Below are 24492 nucleotides of genomic sequence, written 5' to 3'. Positions count from 1 at the left end.
TTCTAGGCCCTAGAAGGGGAAACGGCAGGAAAAAGGACAATTTGCTGCCTCTCTGACGTCTGTTCATTACTGAGCACGGAGGCATGATTGGGATTTTGAGAGAGGTACTGAGTCTGGGGAGCAGGACCTGCTGTGCACGGGCAGGGTCTGTCCGGGCAGTAGACCAGCGGGAAGGCCTGGAAGGGCCAGGTGGTAGGGTTTCAAAGCTGTAGGGACTTAGAAAAGGTTTGAGCTAGTAAAAATGCATGTGAAGTTTAAAGAGTCGTTACGTATTTAAATGAAGTTTTTCTGGTTCTTCTGGATTCAGATGCAAACAAGATAACACCTGTGCATGTGTACCCGCCATATTCCAGGCACTTTTGTTATCATCTCTAATTTTCCCAACAATCCTATGAGCTAGGCATTATTATTACCATCTTATCTAAGAGGCACCTAAGGTTCAGAGAGGTTAGGTCACTTCCTCAGAGTCACACATCTGCTTAATTGGTAAAGCTGGAAATTGGATCTAGGTCTTCTAACTAAAACGTCAATGCTTGTTTTTATCATTCGGACCCTAATTTTGTAGAACAGAGTCTGTGAGGTATTCTGGCACTATTTGTTTTATATAACGTTTCATTGGATAAGTGAGTATATCACATTTATTGAGCCCTGACTGTGATCATTGTAACCTGCTAAGCCCTTTGTAGGCATGAACACATGTACCGCCGTCCTCATAGGAATCCTGAGACAGCTGCTGTTATTGTCGTACCTGTTTCACAACTTGTCCAGCATCACACAGAGCTGGCATTTGAACCCAGGGCCGTCTGACTCTGAGACCTGTGCTTTTGACTGCTGTCTTAGTCGTACAAGGGGCTTCATGGGGAGCAAAGTTCTGTGGTCAGCTGCTTGAGGAAAATTGCACACCCCATGCCCTGGAGAGTAGCATGAAGGCTCTGAGAAGTCCTGTAGCGGCGGGTGTGTGTATATGTGGGAATTTTGCCCCGAGTTTCCCATGTGTGTTTGATGAAGGAACTTTTACTGCCTAACACTTAATTTTTAGTTTTAACTCTGGAAAATGCTGCTGTAGCGGAAGGAGAATCTGAGCCTGGGAATTAGAAGAGGGGGGAGAGGAGAATATTCAGAGCAAAATACATAAATGGAAGAAGATAATAAATGGAGCCTGTGATTTGAAGTCTCGTTTAGGTGTGAGTTCAGGCTTCTGCTCTTACTGGCTGTGTCATTTGGGGCAAATCACTTATTCTTTTTGGGTCTCACTTGCCTTATCTGTAAAATATTGTTGTGAGGAAAAGTGTGATTATATACGCAAAAGTGCTTTGTTAACAGTAAAACGCATAGTTCTTTTTTCAGTTGTTATTTGCCAAGTTCATTTAGTGCCTTCGTACCTAACACGGCATCTACTAGATGTTTGAAGGACAATTAAAAGTTGTTCCATGGGGGCTTCCCTGGTGGCTCAGTGGTTGAGAGTCCGCCTGCCGATGCAGGGGACACGGGTTCGTGCCCCGGTCTGGGAAGATCCCGCATGCCGCGGAGTGGCTGGGCCCGTGAGCCATGGCCGCTGAGCCTGCACGTCCGGAGCCTGCGCTCTGCCATGGGAGAGGCCACAACAGTGAGAGGCCTGCGTACCGCAAAAAAAAAAAAAAAAAAAAGTTGTTCCATGAATGAATAAATTTTGTCTTATGTGTCTCTGAGTTCTGTAGCTGACATGTTACAACTGAAAAGTTTTTTTAAATGTTCCTTGAATTTTCTTTCTCAGTTGTGTTTTTGCTAGGTTTTATGTTTTTGGAGTTTAATGAAGTCACTCAATTGGAAAATCAAGAACCATGTTTCTGTCATTCACTTTGTTGTACCCCAATTTGGACTGCCAAGGCAGTTTATTTTGTGTGTTTCTGACATGTCCCTGGCAGCAAGAAACTTTTGACAGTTCCAAATGGTAAATTTCATTCAACAGTGTGCACGTGTTAGCTTTTTTTCTTTAATAAATTTATTTATTTATTTTTGGCTGCGTTGGGTTCTCGTTGCCGTGTGCGGGCTTTCTCTAGTTGCAGCGAGTGGGAGCTACTCTTCATTGCGGTGCATGGGCTTCTTATTGCGGTGGCTTCTCTTGTTGCGGAGCACGGGCTGTAGGCTCATGGGCTTCAGTAGTTGTGGCGCGTGGGCTCAGTAATTGTGGCTCGTGGGCTCTAGAGCGCAGGCTCAGTAGTTGTGGCACACAGGCTTTAGTTGCTCCGCGGCATGTGGGATTTTCCCAGACCAGGGCTCGAACCCATGTCCCCTGCGTTGGCAGGCAGATTCTTAACCACTGCGCTACCATGGAAGCCCTCTTTTATTTTTTACAATGCTCATTCTCTCAGATGTGCCCATCTGTGGTGGGTTTTTTTTTTTAAAGGAATTTCTAATGTATCACCCTCTTGATGGAATTACTCTTGATGTCTCCATGATAAAGTCTAGCTCTTTTCAAGGACTGTAAGGAGGAGAAACTTGCTGCGGTTTTGCTTTCCAGTACAGATCTTACTGATGGGAAGTACTAAGATGTCAGGGCATTCTTTACCCACTTCAAATAAGTCATTGGTTTTTTAGCACCTGGCCAAAGAGACAGAGATGGGCTTGAGGTTATTTCAATAAGTAAGATGTTGTACAAAGATCAAGAAATTTTTAAAAAGAGAGAGGCAGTCAAAATACTTTTTAGCACACCTGTTTGTTTGCTGGAATAGCATTTATTGCTAGAAAGATACTGTGTTTTGCCCAGCAGCCGTTTTGGAGAGGAGGGTTAAGTAGAGGGGAGCTAGCTTTCCGTTCCCTGGTAACTTGACCTGGTCATGCAGTTTGTGTGGGCCTGACAACTCACCGCCACTCTGGGGTAGCACACAACCCAGGCCTGGCCCGGCCAAAACTCAATCCCCTGACTGTGGTGATTGGCTTAGGTGCAGGCATGTCATCTAAGAGTCCTCTAGGAGACCACTGATGGGCTAGAGCTATTAGGAAAGATGCTGGTTTTCTCTGTCAGGATCATGAAAGCCTCAAGTCACTGGTAACCTTTTTTCCCACCATGTGGGGAAAGATGGTCTGCTAGTGAAGCCAGAGAGAGAAGTAGGGTTCAGCAAAGGCCAAAGAAACCGAATTCTCCTGGCATCGCTGAGCTTGTGTGTCCCGCTTTCCGCCCTGCTTAATCCAGGCGTATTCATGAGCCCACTTTTTTGTACTGTATGAACTAATAAATTCCATTTTTTTCCCATTAATATCTGTCACCTACAACCTAAAGAATCCCAAATAATACAAAACCATGCAAGATAAATAAAAACAGACCCAAAACTGTATCATTTTTACCTCCGGAGGAGATGACTGTCCCAGTAATCTTCAAAATTGTCAGACCACATTTACAGTGTTGTATTCCATCTGGGTGTTTAACAAAGGACTGTGGCCTAGGACACTGATATGGATGGAATTGTGTCCCCCTGAATTCATAGGTTGAAGCTCTAATCCCCAGTGTGACTGTAGTTGGAGATGGGGCCTTTAAGGAGGTACTGAAGGTTAAATTAGGTCGTAAGGGTGGAGCCCTAATCCAATACGACTTGTGTTCATATAAGAAGAGGCAGAGTCACCAGGAGAGCTCGCGCACAGAGGAAGGCTGTGTGACGACACAAGGAAAGGCGACATCTATTGTACAAATCAGGTGAGAGACCTCTAGAGAAACCAACCCTGCTGACACCTTGATTTGGACTTGCAGCCTCCAGAACTGTGAGAAAGTGAATTGCTGCTTCTAAGCTCCCACTCTGGGGTATTTCGTTACAGCCACCCAAGTTGACTAATACAGGTTTGTTCACTTAACTTTTTTTTTTTTTTTTTTTTTTTGCGGTACGCGGGCCTCTCACTGTGTGGCCTCTCCCGTTGCGGAGCACAGGCTCCGGACGTGCAGGCTCAGTGGCCATGGCTCACGGGCCCAGCCGCTCCGCGGCATGTGGGATCCTTCCGGACTGGGGCACGAACCCGTGTCCCCTGCATCGGCAGGCGGACTCTCAACCACTGCGCCACCAGGGAAGCCCTATCTTTTTTTTTTAAGGTTTTTTTTTTTTTAACACCTTTATTGGAGTATAATTGCTTTACAGTGGTGTGTTAGCTGATTCACTGCTATACATATACATATATCCCGATATCTCCTCCTCCTTGCGTCTTCCTCCTGCCCTCCCTATCCCACCCCTCTAGGTGATCACAAAGCACTGAGCTGATCTCCCTGTTCTATGCGTCTGCTTCCCATTAGCTATCTCTTTTACATTTGGTAGTGTATACATGTCCATGCCACTCTCTCACTTCGTCCCAGCTTACCCTTCCCGGGTCCTCAAGTCCATTCTCTACGTCTGCATCTTTATTCCTGTCCTGCCCCTAGGTTCTTCAGAACCTTTTTTTTTTTTTTTTTTAGTTTCCACATATATGTGTTAGCATACGGTATTTATTTTTCTCTTTCTGACTTACTTCACTCTGTATGACAGTCTCCAGGGCCATCCACCTCACTACAAATAACTCAATTTTGTTTCTTTTTATGGCTGAGTAATATTCCATTGTGTATATGTGCCACATCTTCTTTTTCTCTTCATCTGTCGATGGACATTTAGGTTGCTTCTATGTCCTGGCTATTGTAGATAGAGCTGCAATGAACATTGTGGTACATGACTCTTTTTGAATTACGGTTTTCTTAGGGTATATGCCCCGTAGTGGGATTGCTGGGTCGTGTGGTAGTTCTGTTTTTAGTATTTTGAGGAACCTCCATGCTGTTCTCCATAGTGGCTGTATCAATTTACACTCCCACCAACAGTGCAAGAGGGTTCCCTTTTCTCCACACCCTCTCCAGCATTTATTGTTTGTAGATTTTTTGGTGGCCATTCTGACTGGTGTGAGGTGATACCTCATTGTAGTTTTGATTTGCATTTCTCTAATGATTAGTGATGTTGGGCATCCTTTCATGTGTTTATTGACAATCTCTATATCTTCTTTGGAGAAATGTGTGCTTAGATCTTCTGCCCATTTTTGGATTGGGTTGTTTGTTTTTTTATTATTGAGCTGCATGAGCTACTTGTAAATTTTGGAGATGCATCATTTGTTAGTTGCTTCATTTGCAAATCTTTTCTCCCATTCGGAGGGTTGTCTTTTCATCTTGTTTATGGTTTCCTTTGCTGTGCAAAAGCTTTTAAGTTTCATTAGGTCCCATTTGTTTATTTTTGTTTCTATTTCCATCTCTCTAGGAGGTGGGTCAAAAAGGATCTTACTGTGATTTTTGTCATAGAGTGTTCTGCCTATGTTTTCCTCTAAGAGTTTTATAGTGTCTGGCCTTACATTTAGGTCTTTAATCCATTTTGAGTTTATTTTTGTGTATGGTGTTAGGGAGTGTTTTAATTTCATTCTTTTACATATAGCTGTCCAGTTTTCCCAGCACCACTTATTGAAGAGGCTGTCTTTTCTCCATTGTATATTCTTGCCTCCTTTATCAAAAATAAGGTGACCATATGTGTGTGGGTTTATCTCTGGACTTTGTATTCTGTCTGGTCCGTTGATCTATATTTCTGTTTTTGTGCCTGTACCATACTGTCTTGATTACTGTAGCTTTGTAGTATAGTCTGAAGTCCAGGAGCCTTATTCCTCCAGCTCCATTTTTCTTTCTCAAGATTGCTTTGGCTGTTCAGGGTCTTTTGTGTTTCCATACAAATTATGAAATTTTTTTCTCTAGTTCTGTGAAAAATGCCATTGGTAGATTGATAGGGATTGCATTGAATCTCTAGATTGCTTTGGGTAGTATAGTCATTTTCACAATGTTGATTCTCCAATCCAAGAACAGGGTATATCTCTCCATATGTTTGTATCATCTTTAATTTCTCTCATCAGTGTCTCATAGTTTTATGCATACAGGTCTTTTGTCTCCTTAGGTAGGTTTATTCCTAGGTATTTTATTCTTTTTGTTGCAATGGTAAATGGGAGTGTGTCCTTAATTTCTCCTTCAGATTTTTCATTATTAGTGTATAGGAACGCAAGCGATTTCTGTGCATTAATTTTGTATCCTGCTACTTTACTAAATTCATTGACTAGCTCTAGTAGTTTTCTGGTAGCATCTTTAGGATTCTCTATGTATAGTATCATGTCATCTGCAAACAGTGACAGCTTTACTTCTTCTTGTCCGATTTGGATTCCTTTTTCTTCTTTGATTGATGTGGCTAAAATGTCCAAAACTATGTTGAATAATAGTGATGAGAGTGAACAACCTTGTCTGGTTCCTTTTATCTTAGTGGAAATGGTTTCAGTTTTTCACCATTGAGAACGATGTTGGCTGTGGGTTTGTCATATATGGCCTTTCTTAGTTGAGGTAGGTTCCCTCTATGCGTACTTTCCGGAGGGTTTTTATCATAAATGCGTGTTGAATTTTGTCAAAAGCTTTCTCTGCATCTACTGAGATGATCATATGGTTTTTCTCCTTCAGTTTGTTAATATGGTGTATCACATTGATTGATTTGCGTATATTGAAGAATTCTTGCATTCCTGGGATAAACCCCACTTGGTCATGGTGTATGATCCTTTTAATGTGCTGTTGGATTCTGTTTGCTAGTATTTTGTTGAGGATTTTTGCATCTATGTTCATCAGTGATATTGGCCTGTAGTTTTCTTTCTTTGTGACATCTTTGTCTGGTTTTGGTATCAGGGTGATGGTGGCCTCGTACAATGAGTTTGGGAGTGTTTCTCCCTCTGCTATATTTTGGAAGAGTTTGAGAAGGATAGGTGTTAGCTCTTCTCTAAATGTTTGATAGAATTCGCCTGTGAAGCCATCTGGTCCTGGGCTTTTGTTTGTTGGAAGATTTTTAATCACAGTCTCAATTTCAGTGCTTGTGACTTGTCTGTTTATATTGTCTGTTTCTTCCTGGTTCTGTCTCGGAAGGTTTTGCTTTTCTTTTCTTCCAGGTTGTCCATTTTATTGGCATAGAGTTGCTTGTAGTCATCTCTCATGATCCCTTGTATTTCTGCAGTGTCAGTTGTTATTTCTTCTTTTTCATTTCTAATTCTGTTGATTTGAGTCTTCTCCCTTTTTTTCTTAATGAGTCTGGCTAATGGTTTATCAGTTTTGTTTGTCTTCTCAAGAACCAGCTTTTAGGTTTATTGATCTTTGGTATTGTTTCCTTCATTTCTTTTTCATTTATTTCTGATCTGATCTTTATGGTTTCTTCCCTTCTGCTAACTTTGGGTGTTTTTTGTTCTTCTTTCTCTAATTGCTTTAGGTTTAATGTTAGGTTGTTTATTTGAGATGTTTCTTGTTTCTTGAGGTAGGCTTGTATTGCTAATAACTTCCGTCTTAGAACTGCTTTTGCTGTATCCCATAGGTTTTGGGTCTTCGTGTTTTCATTGTCATTTGTTTCTAGGTATTTTTTGATTGCCTCTTTGATTTCTTCAGTGATCTCTTGGTTATTAAGTAGTGTATTGTTTAGCCTCCAATGTGTTTGTATTTTTTACAGATTTTTCCTGTAAGTGATATCTAGTCTCATAGCCTGTGGTCCAAAAAGATACTTGATATGATTTCAGTTTTCTTAAATTTACCAAGGCTGGATTTGTGACCCAAGATATGATCTATCCTGGAGAATGTTCCATGAGCACTTGAGAAGAAAGTGTATTCTGTTGGTTTTGGATGGGATGTCCTATAAATATCAGTTAAGTCCATCTTGTTTAATGTATTATTTACAGCTTGTGTTTCCTTATTTATTTTCATTTTTGATGATCTGTCCATTGGTGAAAGTAGGGTGTTAAAGTCCCCTACTATGATTGTGTTACTGTCCATTCCCCCTTTTATGGCTGTTAGCATTTGCCTTATGTATTGAGATGCTCCTATGTTGGGTGCATAAATATTTACAATTGTTATATCTTCTTATTGGATTGATCCCTTGATTATTATGTGCTGTCCTTCTTTGTCTCTTGTAATAGTCTTTATTTCAAAGTCTATTTTGTCTGATATGAGAATTGCTACTCCAGCTTTCTTTTGATTTCCATTTGCATGGAATATCTTTTTCCATCCCCTCACTTTCAGTCTGTATGTGTCCCTCGGTCTGAAGTGGGCCTCTTGTAGACAGCATAAATACGGGTCTTGTTTTTGTATTTATTCAGCCAGTCTGTGTCTTTTGGTTGGAGCATTTAGTCCATTTACATTTAAGTAATTGTCAATATGTATGTTCCGCTTACCATTTTCTTAATTGTTTTGGGTTTGTTTTTGCAGGCCTTTTCCTTCTCTTGTGTTTCCTGCCTGGAGAAGTTCCTTTATCATTTGTTTTAAAGCTGGTTTGGTGGTGCTGAATTCTCTTAGCTTTTGCTTGTCTGTAAATGTTTTAATTTGTCCATCTAATCTGAATGAGATCCTTGCTGGGTAGAGTAATCTTGGTTGTAGGTTTCTCCCTTTCATCACTTTAAATATGCCCTGCAAAAAAAAAAAAAAAAAATGCCCTGCCACTCACTTCTGGCTTGCAGAGTTTCTGCTGAAAGATCAGCTCTTAACCTTATGGGGATTCCCTTGTGTGTTATTTGTTGCTTTTCCCTTGCTGCTTTTAGTATTTTTTCTTTGTATTTATTTTTTGATAGTTTGATTAGTATGTGTCTTGGCGTGTTTCTCCTTGGATTTATCCTGTATGGGACTCTCTGCGCTTCCTGAACTTGATTGACTATTTCCTTTCCCACATTAGGGAAGTTTTTGACTATAATCTCTTCAAATATTTTCTCAGTCCCTTTCTTTTCCTCTTCTTCTTCTGGGACCCCTATAATTGGAATGTTGGTATGTTTAATATTGTCCCAGAAGTCTGTGAGTCTGCCCTCAATTCTTTTCATTCTTTTTTCTTTATTCTTCTCTGCAGTAGTTATTTCCACTATTTTATCTTCCAGGTCCCTTATCTGTTCTTCTGCCTCAGTTATTCTGCTATTGATTCCTTCTAGAGAATTTATAATTTCATTTATTGTATTGTTCATCATTGTTTGTTTGTGCTTTAGTTCTTCTAGGTCCTTGTTAAATGTTTGTTGTATTTTCTTAATTCTATTTCCAAGATTTTGTATATCTTTACTATCATTACTCTGAATTCTTTTTCAGGTAGACTGCCTATTTCCTCTTCATTTATTAGGTCTGGTGGGTTTTTATCTTGCTCCTTCATCTGCTGTGTGTTTCTCTGTCTTCCCATTTTGGTTAACTTACCGTGTTTGGGGTCTCCTTTTCGCAGGCTGCAGGTTCGTAGTTCCTGTTGTTTTTGGTGTCTGCCCCCAGTGGGTGAGGTTGGTTCAGTGGGTTGTGTAGGTTTCCTGCTGGAGGGGACTAGTGCCTGTGTTCTGGTAGATGAGGCTGGATCTTGTCTTTCTGGTGGGCAGGACTGTGTCTGGTGGTGTGTTTTGGGGTGTCTGTGAAGTTAGTATGATTTTAGGCCGCCTCTCTGCTAATGGGTGGGGTTGTGTTCCTGTCTTGCTAGTTGTTTGGCATCGGGCGTCCAGCCCTGGAGCTTGCTGGCCATTGGGTGGAACTGGGTCTTAGCGTTGAGACGGGGATCTCTGGGAGAGCTCTCGCTGATTGATATTATGTGGGGCCGGGAGGTCTCTGGTGCACCAGTGTCCTGAACTTGGCTCTCCCACCTCAGAGGCACAGGCCTGACACCCGGACAGAGCACGAAGACCCTGTCAGCCACATGGCTTTAGGCTGGAGGGCTCTGGTGTCAAGATTGCCAGATTCAAAACTCAGTTTGGCCTTCTCTGGCTCTGTGGTCTCAGGTGAATTTCATCATCCACTGGGTCCTAAAGTACAGCACCCGTTCCCTGTGACTCCGAAACTAAAGGGCAGGAGTGGTGGACTGAACTCTGAGGGGGAAAAAAATGCAGAAGATGGACAGCCGGTGGTAGAAACCTGAAGAAGGAAGACTGGGCAGGGTGAAGCTGATGCTGCGCAGCAACAGCGGAAGCTGGAGGAGCCCATGTCAGGCTTCTTAAAGTGGACCTTTAAGGAAAGTGAATAACCTCGGGTGCACAGTATAGATAAAAGAACTAGGTTTAAACCATGTGCAAGAAAGTTCTAAATAAATGACAACGTGGGTCCATCCCTCCATGCTAAGGGGGTCCTAAGTAATTTCCTCTCCTGGACTCGTCAGCATCTTAACCCACTCTTTTCCCCTGGCTCGTGTGTCCCAGTGGTGGCTTCGAGCCGGTCCTGGGTGGTGTCTGTCCCTCTGCATGCTGGCTTCTGGCACGTGGACAACTCGGCCAGCGGCTCAGTACATGGTGATGGTGTTACTAGCACTTTGCTCCCTCTGCAGTTTCTTACAAGCTCCTCTTGTTTCCCCGCTTTCTCTCCTCCCTGTTCTTGTCCACTGTCATCAGTTGCTGTGTTTTTCTTTTGTGAACTTCTCCTTGCTCCTTGTTCATAATCTGCTGTGTGGGGTTACTCCTGCGCCTGCATCCTCTCCCTCTGGTCCACATGCAGGCTTACCTTCTCCGCTGTACTTGGATTACTTCTGTGTTTCACTGTTTTTCCCATATTTTGACTTCAAGCGTTAGGGCAGAGCGAGGATGGAGTGTGGTTGCCCTCTTGCTCCTCTGGAAACTCACCTGAGGACAAAACAAGACAGAACAAAACCAACCCTGACTCCTACACAGTGGATGCCCTTCCCTCTCAAGAAGTTAAACCTTTTTATGCATCTTCTGTGCTTTTGCTTTTACATTTTCCCACCTGCACCAAGGAGTTTATACATCCATCAGTCAGACCTTCCCTGGGCTGTTAGAGACCAAGAAGAAGGGCTTCTCCCAGGCGCTTCTTTGTTTAACCTTTGCTGCCTGTGTGTTTAATTTGTTTGGTCCATAAGTAGCTCTGAGAGCTTTTGTAAAAGTCACTCAACTGTCCCATGTCTCAGTTTCTTCCTCTTTCAAATGAGTCTGACACTGTAAGCGTGGAAGAGCTGATGAATACATAAAATATCACACTGAAAATTCATGGTGCCGTTCCTACACTCATAATATAAGAGTATATCATATGCGGTAATATGTGTTTGTCACTGAACATGAATATGACTATTATTGACAGTAATGGTCCGCCTTCTGTTGTTCCCTTAATTCCAAGACCAGGAACGCAGTCAGTATTAATTAAAGGAGGAGGTTATGTTTGGTAGCATGGAGAGGGTACATTTGAACGGATATTGAACTTGTTTTCACAACTCCTAGGTGTAAGACTGTGCTCCACCAAGCTGTTAGGTGTAGGGCAAGTCCTTCACACAGCTTTTCATGCCTTGCTTTTAATATGGTGATTGATAACCTCCATGTCTATCTCACAGAATAGCTTGGATAATTAGATGATATAATGTATCTCAAAGTACTTTATGTTTGCCTCACCCTTTACAGTTTACCAAGGCAGAATGTTGGCAGAGGGAGGGATGGGGCAGTGTGCTGTGGTACCAGGACCGGGGTTCAAGGTGACCTGCCACGTACAAGTAAAGTGGCCTTGAACCCCCTCTCTGAGCTTCAGTTCTCTCGTATTTAAAATGAAAGTAATGATAATAAATGTGAAGAGCCCAGCATTCAGTAGGTGCTCAGTAAATGTCTATAGAAATAGGTGATTATTAGACGTATATCCTGGATGTGACATTTTCACCTGCATATTGCCAAGGGGATTTGGACCCCATAAATAAATGTGTCTGTCTTAGTGTATTTTCCCAGGCATTTTTGCCAAACTGATTTTTATTTGTGTGAAAATACTAGTGTCTGACGTAGAAAATCCTCTCTGAAAGTTTTGCTTTTGGTTTGCAAAGAATAGAACGATTCTAAGCTGGGAATCAATTAAGCAGTGATAGAGTGAATAGAAGCACAGAATAGTGGCTAGTGTGCCACATTTTCTGGAGCAGCCCTGGCCAACAGAATAGAGCACAAGCCACAGATGGGAGCTATATGCCACATTTAAAATATTTCATAGCCCTATTAAGTAAGAAGAACAGATTCAATTAATTTTAGTCATATATTTATTTAAAATACTGTGTCTAAAATATAATTTCAACATGTAATCAAGGTAAAAATTAATGAGCTCTATTAGATGACTTTTGGTACTGAGTCTTTGAAGTCTGGTATGTCCTTTACACTAGCATCGCGTCTCTACTCGGACTGGCGACACTTCTAGTGCTCTTGGTCACGTGGCTCGGGGCGTGGCACTGGACAGTGCAGCTCCGTGTCCCCATGAACTGAGAAGGAAAAGTAACTCAGACAGATCTCTTTCACGTTGCTGCATTTAGCAAACGGACTTGAAAGTGCTGAGCTAAATAGAATTTCCAGATTTGTGCAGTATTCCTTGCTCTGTATTAGGTTGCAGTGATATTGGAGGCTTCCACATACTCCTCGTTGCTCCTAATTTCTCTGCTCCTGACACGAGCGCCATGGGCATGCTGCCTGCCTTAACCCCCTCGTCTGTGGGCGCAGTGGTCCCTGAGCAGGGGAACGTACCATGATGGGGCTTGAGCGGCAGCCCCCAGGCTGGGGGCAGTTCATAAGCTTCCGGCGGTGGGAAGGTCTCTTTTTGGAGATTTGGAGCACCTTTGAAACCTGAGTGGAAGTCATTAACACAGTCCCTGGAAAAGTCCAACATGCTTAAAACACAGCATTATGTGCAGTTTCAGGGGGTTATGGATCCCTGAAGCCAGCGTGCGCACCTCCGGTGTAGAGCGGGTGTGCCGCCTGCACCCGTTTGTGAGGGAGGGGAGAGGCTGGGGGCTCGCCACACACTTGACTGTGCGTGGGGGTGGGTGGGAAGGAACAGGCATGGAGCTAGTACCAGCAGTTACCCCTGGACAGAGCTTGTTATTTAAAAAAGTCTTCGTGACGCGCAGCACCGCCTAGACACAGATTTTGCTTCAACACACATGCAGACAAACACAACAGCACCCCCCATCCAGGATCCCATGCTAGAACTGTCCAGAAAGCGCCGACTAAAGCCACAGGAAAATAAACGTGGGCTGGGCGCCCTCAGGCCGCCAGGGGCTGGGGAGGATAAAGTAGGGCCTGGTGCCCGCCCTCCCAGAGCCCCCAGTGGCAGACAGACCCCGAGACAGACCTTGTAGTGGGGTCCAAGCATGTCCTAGGCAAACCTGGAGGAGGGGGTAATTAAATGCATAGGCTCCTCTGGGTGAGTCCTGAATTCCCCCAGAGACAGAGCCTAAAGGGAGCCCTTTCACATCAGCGAGGGTGGCCAGAGTGGCCGCCGGTGGGAGCCGGCCTGGACTGTGCTTGCGGATAAGCTCCCCAGCATTGAAGCTTGGGCCGGCTTTACACCACTTCCCACAGGAGATGGGTCTTCTTCGGGGGGTTTTGTGTGAGGACCTGACATTGTCAGATTTGCATTTTATCCAGTTACTCTTGGAACTAAGTATGTGGAAGCTGGGTTTGAAGGAGCTATAGCTAGAGGCAGGGCAGCCAGTTAGGGAGCTGAGTTAGTCCACGTGAGAACTGCTGAGGTTTAATCTGGGTTGCCAGTTCTTGGCAAATTATTGGTTGAGGAATAGGAAAGAAATTCCAGATTGCCTGCCAAATAAATGTGGTAGCATTAATTAAAGTAGAAACTATTAGAGGAAAAGCTGGGCATAGAGACAATGAAAGAGTAGCTAATTCCAGCCAGTGTGTTGATACCGTCCTAGGGTGGTGAGCCTCCTGCCTGGGGTTGGTGGAGTTAGAGCTGCCTGTGAACTCTGGGTGGGGGAAGGGCTGTGAAAAGAAGGAGACACCTGAGAGGCAGGAGGCGGCAGGAGGAAGAGGATCTGAGCGTCTGTCTTCTCGTAGGGACACTGAGGCCCAGAGAGGGGACTCGCTTGGCCAGGCTGCTGGGGAACTGACAGGAGACCTGACGGGAAACCCAGGACCAGCTGCCCAAGTCACGTGCTTCCTGGGCCAGGGCTCTTTCCTCTGTGCCCGAAAATGAGCATCTCCTAAGTTTAAGATTTTAGAGAACAGTGCTGGTACATGGGATTAGCCTGGCATCCATCATGTTTGCAGAGCAAGGAGCTCCCAGGAAAAGTTCTGATTGACAGTCACTATCCCAAATGCCAGGCTAGGAGAGGTTTTTTTAAAAATAAAAACAACTGGTCACTTTTTTTTTTTTTTCGGTACGCGGGCCTCTCACTGTTGTGGCCTCTCCCGTTGTGGAGCACAGGCTCCGGATGCACAGGCTCAGGGGCCACGGCTCATGGGCCCAGCCGCTCCACGGCATGTGGGATCCTCCCAGACCGGGGCACGAACCCGCGTCCCCCGCATCGGCAGGCGGACTCTGAACCACTGCGCCACCAGGGAAGCCCCAACGGGTCACTTTTGTACTTGCTTTGTAGAATACCCATGGCTTCCAGGTCTGCTGTCTCCTCATCAGTCCTAGGCAGAATAAGGACCAGTCACCTCATCTTACAGGTGATGAAATAGGCCAAGGGTAGAAAGGTAAAGAGATTTGCCTGGAGTCCCGCTGCTACTAAAGGACAGAGCTTGGGCTTGTCTAGGTCTTCTGATGCCAATGTCAGGCCGTTTCACTGTAATGTACTGTACTTCCCAAGTCAGCCTTCCTCCATCCAGTAATCCTCCATTTATACAGCAGCCCGAATCCAGTCCTGTGTCAGGGCCTGGGGCTGCAGAGATGACCAAAACACTATCCCTGCCCGATGGCTCAGTTTGGTGGTGGTTTTCCAGAGGACACAGTGCTGCAGTAGATACAGGTGGATGGAGCAGAGTGTGTCTGCCCTCCATATTCCCTTGCTGGGTTCTCAGGTAGGTCTGTTCTGAATCAGTTTGGGCAGGACCTTAGGCAACCATTTCCTGGCTGTGAACTCAAGGTTGAAAAAGAGACTGGTATTGGTGGAAAATAGAGGTTGACTGTTACTAAAATTTTAGACCTAGGATGCTTTGTGAAGAACTGGAGATTGTGACCTCCTTTAGGGCCTGACAGATGGAGCAGCTGGATCTGTCTCGTCACTGTCGAGTAGACGACTTCAAGGCAACGACCTTGAGGAGTTTCTACTGAAGTGCTGGGTGAGTGGGCATCCGGAAGAGGCAGAGTTCCATGGACTTATGTGCCTATTGTCATCCTGCAAAGATTTTAGTGGCATGTGTCAAAAACAGATACATTAGTTCATAGATTCCAGGCCAGCCTGATAGGGTCTTTTTAGATTTTTAAATCATGAACTCTGTTATTAGCTAGATCTAGACTGATGAAACTGGAGTGGAATTAAGCAGAAGTTGAAGACAGTCCCCCAAACCAGGAAGTGACTGTCAGATGGGTGGTAGTCGCTTAGAGGATGCCCACCCAGGGTTGTATGGAATGTGATTCCACCTGTCTGCTAAAAAGATCATATTGTAATGTAAATTGGCAAGAATGATGTTATAGGGGTAACTTTGATGCATCTTGGTGATGGGGAAAAAGGTAATTCTTGCAAACGTTGATACTTCATGGTAATAACTTGCAATGCAATTTTCTGTAGAACTTTTCCTGACACACGGGGTGAGCTGCACTTCCTTAGTTGAGAACTGCTGCTGAAGACCCCTGTGCCTGTGTAAACTGGCATCCACATGCATGGCCTTTCGTGTGCTAATTAAGCGGAGTGCTAAGCTCCACACCCCTCTGACAAGTGAAATGTTTTACTTTTCAAGAATCTTCCCCATTCGTTGTTGTATTTAATCTTCACAAGCAGCATGGTAATGAAGAAACAGACTCAGACCAGTTGAGACTTAAAATAGTTTGAGACAGTGTTGGCTGTGTGCAGGTGGCCTCCTAATCCCGTCCCTCATTTTAAAGATGAGGAGATTATGGCCCTGAAAGGTAACTCGTTTCCCTGAGACCCGACCAGGTGTAGCTTGTATCCCGACTCCCCACTCCCAGCTCATCCCATCACACCTGCCCTGTGTGTCCCCGAGGCCCTGAGGCCCAGTCAGGGCATCAGTCACAGGAGAAATGTTAGCGTGAACAGGAACTAAACCGTCATCAGCAAAGCTGCCTGAAACAGCAGCCAGGATATTTGGACAGAGATTTTTTTTTAAGGATTCATTTTTTTTGAAAATTAATTCATTAACGAAGTAATTATATTTCCTGTCAGCGTAGGCTAAGGCACTAAGCTATACCAGCTGCCTCACCCATAACAGTTTTTGTTGGCCACACTTAAAAGCAGTATCATTGGCTTCAGGAATAGAGAATTTTAAAATAGCATGGACTCCGTTTTCAGAGCAGGGAGGGCTCTCAAAGGTGATCTGTGGTTCTCTCACTGTGCGCACAGGCAGTGATGCCCAGAGAAGCCAGCAGGCTCACCTGATCTCGAAACAGGGAGCGGCCCAGGCCTGCAGTGCCTCCCTGCTCGGGGCCTCAGTTCACCAGGAGGCGTGCGTGCTTGCCGTCACAGGGAGCCCTTTCAGAGACACCTGTCCCATCTCCGTGGGCCGCAGGGGGGCCGAGAAACTCACGGCGGGTGCAGGGCTGGGGTGCAGCGCTTGTCGACTGCCCGAGACGGTGCTGACCGTCGAGTCCTGCCTCTCTCTGCAAAGCTCAGGGACCCTGGGTACAGCATTTCGCCCTTCTGGGCTTCAGAGAATGGAGTATATTTTTATCTTCACCTCTCCCACCTCGCTGGTGAGGCTGTTGTGATGACTGAGAGTGTGAAACCCACTTCTTTAAGTGCAGATCACTATAGAAATGTTAAAGGGTGTTCTAAGAGTCAGAAATAGACGGCCAGCTGCCTGCTTCTTCCTTTGCTTTTTTCCTTCTCCCCTTCTCTCTCCTTCCTCTCTCTCACTGCTCCAAGTCTGTGCTGCTCTGATACTAGCACTCAGGTTTATCCTCCAGCATCAGTCAAGCTGCTGCCCCAGCCCATTGTCCTTCATGCTTTCCCTCTGCTGCCCAGGTGTAGACCTGTACAGGCGATGACCTGGGACACCTGTCTGGGGTGCTTGGTCACGGGAGGCCGGCGTTCAGGTTCCAGCCCTTCCACTAGCTTGCTGTGGCCTTTCGGACGAGTTGCTTCTCCTCTGCAGGCCTGTCTCCTTTACAGCAGGCCTGCTCAACATTGGCACAGTCGACATCTGGGGCCAGGTAACCCTTTGTCGGGGAGGCTGCCCTGTGCATTGTATTAATAGGGTATCTACAGCATCCCTGGTCTTACCTGCCAGGTGCCAGTAACCTCCCTGGTTGGGAGCCACTGCTTTATGCTACAGTAAGGGTAATAGTAAAATCATGGCCCACTTTTGCAGATATCTCGTGCATCATATAAAATAAACAGAGTGAGGTATTTTCTAAAATCTGGTACCGTCTTCTGCTACCTTAATACCCTGTTCATGCCATAACTTCACAATCGTCGTTTCTAACTGCCCAGCCTGGGAATGGACCCCTCCTGAGCTCTCCCATCACCCTGTACTTTCCCGTCATTGTGCTTGCAACAGTATGTTATGTCTGACTGTCTGGACTGCGGGGATATATTTTAGTTTACTTTATATCCATGAAATTTCACATGGTGCCCGCCATTTAATAGGTGCCCGGCACATGGTTGTTAAATGAGTAAATCTCTCCCTTAAGTACAGTGCTTTTCACTTTTCCTATCGGTCATCTCCTTTGATCCCCACCAGAACTCTGTCTGCTAGAAAGGACTGGGGTTATTTCTTCCCTTCTATAACTGAGCACACATCAGAAAGGAAGAGGTGGGACTGTCCGCCTCAGCCCTGTGGCGACTTCCTCCTGTCCCGCACCCTTGCTTGGGGAGCTTGGGGAAGGGAGGGGCTGGCAATAAACTGAAGCGTTAGCTACTTTTCTGCTTTGTCCTGTCCTGGGTATATTGGTTAATACTAAATCATTCAGTGATGTTTGTGCTCCTTGTTTGTCTGTGTTGATGGTTACTTGATGGAATGAATTATGGAATGAATCAGTGAATTCCCGGAATGCTCTGATGCCACTGTTGGCACTGATGACGCTAAGTAGTCTTGACAACTTTTTCCTCCAGCCATAGTCTGAATCTCATGAAAGCCAGGTCTACTTCCAGCCTAATTAGAGTAGTAGGTCACCCAGAAGCAGCTCAGAGCAGAACGAAAATCTTCAGAAGAGCCCTGTCTGATTTGATATGATTTTTTTCCCCCGTCTTGTCATTGAAAAAAAGTGTTGAAATTCCAAATGTAGGATTCCTTTCTCTTTAAAGGCCTCTGAGACAGTGAGCCTGCGAGACTGAAAGCCCAAAGGGTCAGAAAAACCCAGGAGACACTATATATACAAGAGGAGGCACCGGGTTACTGAGTCTTCAGCAAATACAGTGTCGACTAGTAATTTTGACAAGCAGTGAAAAGCAGTCCTGGACTAAGCATGAGGAGGCTTGGTTTACAAATCCAGTTCTGCAGCCACTGTTTGGAGACCCTGGACAGATCGCTTTCACGTGGCCTGAGCCTCTTCCTGAGGCCATTAAACCCAAAGACAGAAACAAGTCGTTTGTTCAAAAATAGAGTTGTTGGGCCACCTTTGGCAACCATGCAAAATCAGCGGCAAACAAGCCATTCAATCCGGTCTCCTATAAAGCAGATGTCCGTTACACTTAAAATTGCTTGGATGGCCCACGTCAAAACAAAACAGTCTTTCCTGTGGCTTCCCCCTCTGAAAGCAGGAAGCATATCTTGTCAGTCTCTGGGCTCCCAGCACATAGCACAGCGCCTGCTTTAGCCACTGGTCCTAATCATCTCCCTAAAGATCCCATAACAGAAGCACTCCGTCTTTCCGGTGAGCTCCACTGCATAGGTCCAGAGCTCGTGTTCACATTTGCCTTTCATCTCTCCAGGCTAGGCAGCCCCAGTTTTCTCAGCCAGTCCTCATGTGTTATGATTGCTCTTTGCCTCACTATCTTAGTCACCCTCTCAGAGTGTTTCCAGGTGGCCAGTACCTTTCATATTGCAATATCAAAAACTGACCTCGGGGCTTCCCTGGTGGCGCACTGGTTGAGAGTCCGCCTGCCGATGCAGGGGATGCGGGTTCGTGCCCTGGTCCGGGAAGATCCCACATGCCGCGGAGCGGCTGGGCCCGTGAGCCATGGCCACTGGGCCTGCGCGTCCAGAGCCTGTGCTCCACAACGGGAGAGGCCACAACAGTGAGAGGCCCGCGTACCGCAAAAAAAAAAAAAAATTGATCTCAATATTCCATGTGTGGTCCAGCCTGGAGAGGGCACGGGTTACATACTCCACAGCCTGTAGCACAAAGATAAATGAATCAAGTACCTAATCACTGTTTCTGATTCAGGTTCTGAGTTCTGATGTTGAGACATGTGTGAGATACCAACAAGCTTGCCTTGTGATTTTGCAAGATGACTTAGAGACATGTTGGACACTTGGGTGGAAAATCCGGAAATAGGTCCATACAGATTTGTCAGTTGATGTTTGACAAAGGTGCAAAGGCAATTCAATGGAGAAAGCATTGTCTTTTCAACAAATGGAGTTGGAACAATTAGACATTAATCTGCCAAAAATTGAACTTTGATCTAATCCCCACACATTATACAAAAATTACCTCAAGATGGATGCTAAATCTAAATGTAACATACAAAGCTATAAGAATTCTGGAAGAAATCTTGAGACAGCCTCCACGAGCTGGGGTTAGGCAAAGGGTTTGAGACATGACAGCAGAAGCAGCCATCCATAAAAGAAGAAAAAGAGAGATGAATTGGACTTAATGAAATTAAAATAATTTTGACAAGGCAGGAGACAGACTTGGAAAAAATAATTGCTCATCCCAAAGGACTTGTCTTTGGAATGTATAGAGAACTCTCAAAGCTTAACAGTATTAAAACAGCCTGATTTTTAAAAAATGGGCAAAAGACTTGAATAGACATTTCACCAAAGACGATATACAGATGGCAAACAAGCACATGAAAAGATACACAGCATCATTAGTCATTAGAGAAATGCAAATTAAAATTACAATGAGATACTACAACGCACTTACTAGAATGACTGAAATGAAGAAAATATTGACAATGCCAAATGCTGGTGGGGATGCAGCTCTCCTACATCGCTGGTAGGAACAGAAATGGTACAGCTACTCTGGACAACAGTTTGGCAGTGTCTTATAAAGTTAAACATATAACCCAGTAATCTCAATCCTGGATGTTTACCTTATAGAAAAGAAAACTTACATTCACGTAAAAACCTGTGTGTGTGTGTGTGTGTGAGAGAGAGAGAGAGAGAGAGAGAGAGAGACTGTTTACAGTGGCTCTATTTATAACGGCCAAAACCGTAAACAACTCAAATGTGCTTCGGCTTAGTGGATAAACAATTCGTGGTATATCCGTATGATGGAGTACTACTCTGCAAAACAAGAGAAAAGAACCAAATTATTTAATGAACACAGTAACTTGGATGAACCTCAGACGCATTATGCTGAGTGAAGGAAGCGTCCTAAAAGGTTACATACCGTAGAGTTCCATTAGTATAGCATTCTATGAAAGAAAACTGTAGATCTGGAGAACAGATCAGTGAGAGCAAGGCGGGGGGCGGGGGGGAGGGAACGTGTGACCACTAAGGGACAATGGAGGAGGTTTAGGGGGTGATGGAACGGTATCCTCTGATTGCGGTGGTGGTTACTCAGATCCATATGGGTGTTAAATTCACTGAAATGAGATAAAACCAAAACCAAGCCAAACCAAAAGTTCTGAGGAACAAACAAACAAAAAACTCCAGTTGTTTGGATGATAAAAAATGGTTTCTCATTATTGTGTTCCTTTGGATTTATTTGATATATAGTTAACCAAAACTACCTAATGTGTCCTTCTATCTTCAGATGATCATTAAAACCATTGGAAATCACTGAAAGGAGGCAGAAGGCTTGGCAACATTAAAATACTCAACATATAGCTTGAGATATGAATTGTTCTTGGGTTAGGTTCGTAGGCTTCCCTTGAAGCCTGAGCATAATTCAAGTTCATAGGCATTGCCTTGAAGCCAAAGAGCATATATACTGCAACTGCTGGATTCTGGGGAGGTCTTTTTAGTCAGAAGTCCCCTTGATTCATTTTATATTCTCTATATTCTAGAAGGCTGAAATAACTTGAGGATTGTCACCCTACGTGAGGTCCTTTCTACTGGGTATTGTTTCTGATGTGAGCCAGAATGGTTTTCTTCAACAATCTCAAAGTCCCACTAATTCATAATCCAGTTGGAAGCATTATATTTGCTGCATTTGGGGTTAGTTTTTTTTGTTGTTTGTTTTTGTGGGCTTTTTTTGCTTTGTTTTTGGTTTTGTTCTTTTTTGCAGTACGCGGGCCTCTCACTGCTGTGGCCTCTCCCGTTGCGGAGCACAGGCTCCGGACGCGCAGGCTCAGCGGCCATGGCTCATGGGCCCAGCCGCTCCGCGGCATGTGGGATCTTCCTGGACCAGGGCACGAACCCGCGTCCCCTGCATCGGCAGGCAGACTCTCAACCACTGCGCCACCAGGGAAGCCCTTGGGGTTAGTTTTTAATCATAGCTTTACTCAGACATAATTTACATACCATAAAATTCATCCACTTCAAGTGTACTGTTCAGGGGTTTTAGTATATTCAGTTTTGCCACTGTTACCACAGTGAATTTTGGAACATTATCGTCACCCCACAAGGAAACTCTGTACCCATTAGCAGTCCTTTCCCATTTCCCCCAGTCTCTTCCCCCGGCAACCACCAATCTACTTCTGTCTCTGTGGATTTGCCTGTTCTGGGCATTTCATATAAACGGAATTGTATGATGTGTGGTTCTTCGTGGTGGGCATCCCTCCCTTAGCCTGATGTTTTCAGTGTGCCTGAATGTTACACTGGCATTCCTTTTTGAGATGCTAAGTTGCACGAGTCCCTCTACAAAGCAGGGCTCATTTTAGTCCATCCCCACATTATACCTGACGCGGGTGTAATGGAAGCAGCGCTGGACCATGATAAATGAAAATTGTGACCCCTTATTCCGTACAAACATTTTCCCCAGCATGAACAATGGTTCTCTTTGGGGAGAGAGGACCAGAGGAGAGGAGAGGGGCCTTAATTTACTTTCCATATCTTTCTATAGTTTGAGTTTTCTAACTTTAAACAAATATAACTTTAAAGCAAGGACTAGCTGAGTGGAGAGCTAATGCCTCCCACTTTGTTTACTTTGTATCTCTCTGTTTTAAGAAAGATCTAATAAGTCATATGTTTCTAAAATTTCACTGGGATGGTTTATTTAACTGTTTCTCCTCATAATTTTTTGGTTACTTTACACAGTTGAAGCTATATTACATATGTATGTGCTCATGATTTGTTTTTGTATTTAATATTCCTCTGGATCCTTAATCATGTTTTTCTCCTTAAATTGTATTTGTGTGATATTAAAATTGCTAATGATGTTCTCTTTATATTTGCCTTATAACTTTTCCATTTATTTATTTTCAATCTTGAAGTATCCTTTTGTTTGAACTGTCTTGTGTTGACTCTGTAACTCTGGTTCTTATTTTTTATGAAATCCAACAAATCCCCGTCTGCTGACCAGTGATTTTAACCCACTTATGGTAGGTCGTGACTATTACATTAGCACAGCCATCTTCAAACTGGGGCACGTTCATTCCTGGGGGTGTGTTAAGACTTCCTGGGGCTACACTGGCAAAGATAGCTTGAAGGGAATAAGTCTCCTGAGTTCCCAGTTCTGTGTGCCTGTGCTATGCTGGCTCCCCTTCCTCACATCACCTCTCATGATTCCTCTTTTCTCACTGTGTGGAAGAGAGGCGTATCGCCTGCCCTTTCCAAATCTTATGAAGATTCATTGCCTCAGGATATAATAACTTTCAGTAGACCAAACAGAGGAATAATTTGAGAACGCATTGGCCTTGAAGGAGCGTCTCCTGAGAGCAGACCAAAGAAAGCATCTATAGAAAATACCAGGGGCTTCCCTGGTGGCACAGTGGTTAAGAATCTGCCTGCCAATGCAGGGGACACGGGTTCGAGCCCTGGTCCGGGGAGAGCCCACATGCTGCGGAGCAACTAAGCCCCAACTAAGCCCGTGCACCACAGCTACTGAGCCTGTGCTCTAGAGCCTGTGAGCCACAACTACTGAAGCCTGCGAGCCACAACTACTGGAGCCCACACACTTTACGACCCGCGTGCCGCAACTATTTGAGCCCACGTGCTGCAGCTACTGAAGCCCACGTGCCTAGAGCCCGTGCTCCACAGCAAGAGAAGCCACCGCAATGAGAAGCCCGTGCACCGCAATGAAGAGTATCCCCTGCTCACCACAGCTAGAGAAACCCGCGTGCAGCAATGAAGACCCCATGCAGCCAAAAAAACCATAAGTTTAAAAAAAAAAGAAAGAAAATACCGAAGAGGGCAGCTCTTATTTCATCTAGGCTGCCAACTCGTGCAAAGTGCCGTGCCTTATACGTGTAGCTCTCTGTTCTAAAATTAAGAATTCTCTCACTGTGCTGTGTATAAGCATGTTAGAGTTCAAAATTTAGTCAAGGACAGGACTTCCCTGGTGGTGCGGTGGTTAAGAATCCACCTGCCAATGCAGGAGACACGGGTTCGAGCCCTGGTCCAGAAAGATCCCACATGCCGCGGAGCAACTAAGCCTGTGGGCCACAACTATTGAGTCTGCACACTCTAGGGCCCGTGAGCCACAACTACTGAGCCTGCGTGCCACAACTACTGAAGCCCGCAACCTAGAGCTCATGCCCTGCAACAAGAGAAGCCACCGCAATGAGAAGCCCACACACCGCAACAAAGAGTAGCCCCCGCTCGCCGCAACTAGAGAAAGCCTGCGCGCAGCAACAAAGACCTGACGCAACCAAAAAATAAATAAATAAATGTATTAAAAAGAAAAAAAGTTAGTCAAGGCTTCCCTGGTGGCACAGTGGTTGAGAATCCACCTGCTAATGCAGGCGACACAGGGTCGAGCCCCTGTCCGGGAAGATCCCACATGCCGCGGAGCATCTAAGCCCGTGTGCCACAACTACTCAGCATGCGCACCACAGCTACTGAGCCCGCGCGCCACAACTACTGAAGCCCGCATTCCTAGAGCCTGTGCTCCGCAACAAGAGAAGCCACCGCATAGAAGCCTGCACACCACAACGAAGAGTAGCTCCTGCTCACCGCAATTAGAGGAAGCCCGCGCACAGCAACAGAGACCCAACTCAGCCAAAAATAATAATAATTAATTAATTTTTTTAAAAAGTTAGTCAAACTTTTTCTGATAGAAAGTATAACTGATTTGGCCGAATAGTTTTATAGAGCAAGCAAGTTCTACCAGTTAAGTTTTATGGCAGACCTTTTTCATAAATTGAAAGAACTTAAGCTTACATCTTAAACTGCGTTTATAAATTTAGCCTATTTAGGGCACAGATACCACATATGATGTTTCTAAATATTAAATCCTTCGCAACCATCTACACTTCCTGTGAAAAATTATACATGTTGTCTTAAAAATATGCAGGAGGATATATAATTTTCTAAATATTTCTAGAAGGTACATAAGCAGAAAAATTGGGTGACCAGAGTAAT

The 24492-nt window shown here is 44.7% G+C and overlaps 1 protein-coding gene across 4 annotated transcripts in view; it reads left to right on the top strand.

The window, feature by feature from the left end:
• EVL (Enah/Vasp-like) overlaps window positions 1-24492 on the top strand; it is a 164183-nt gene that overhangs the window by 50149 nt on the left and 89542 nt on the right. The window lies entirely within an intron of this gene.

This window comes from Pseudorca crassidens, chromosome 1 (assembly GCF_039906515.1).
Source record: "Pseudorca crassidens isolate mPseCra1 chromosome 1, mPseCra1.hap1, whole genome shotgun sequence".
Classification (NCBI taxonomy): Eukaryota; Metazoa; Chordata; class Mammalia; order Artiodactyla; family Delphinidae; genus Pseudorca; species Pseudorca crassidens.
Note: the sequence above shows the minus strand (reverse complement) of the source record. Positions and strands in the feature narration are given on the sequence as shown.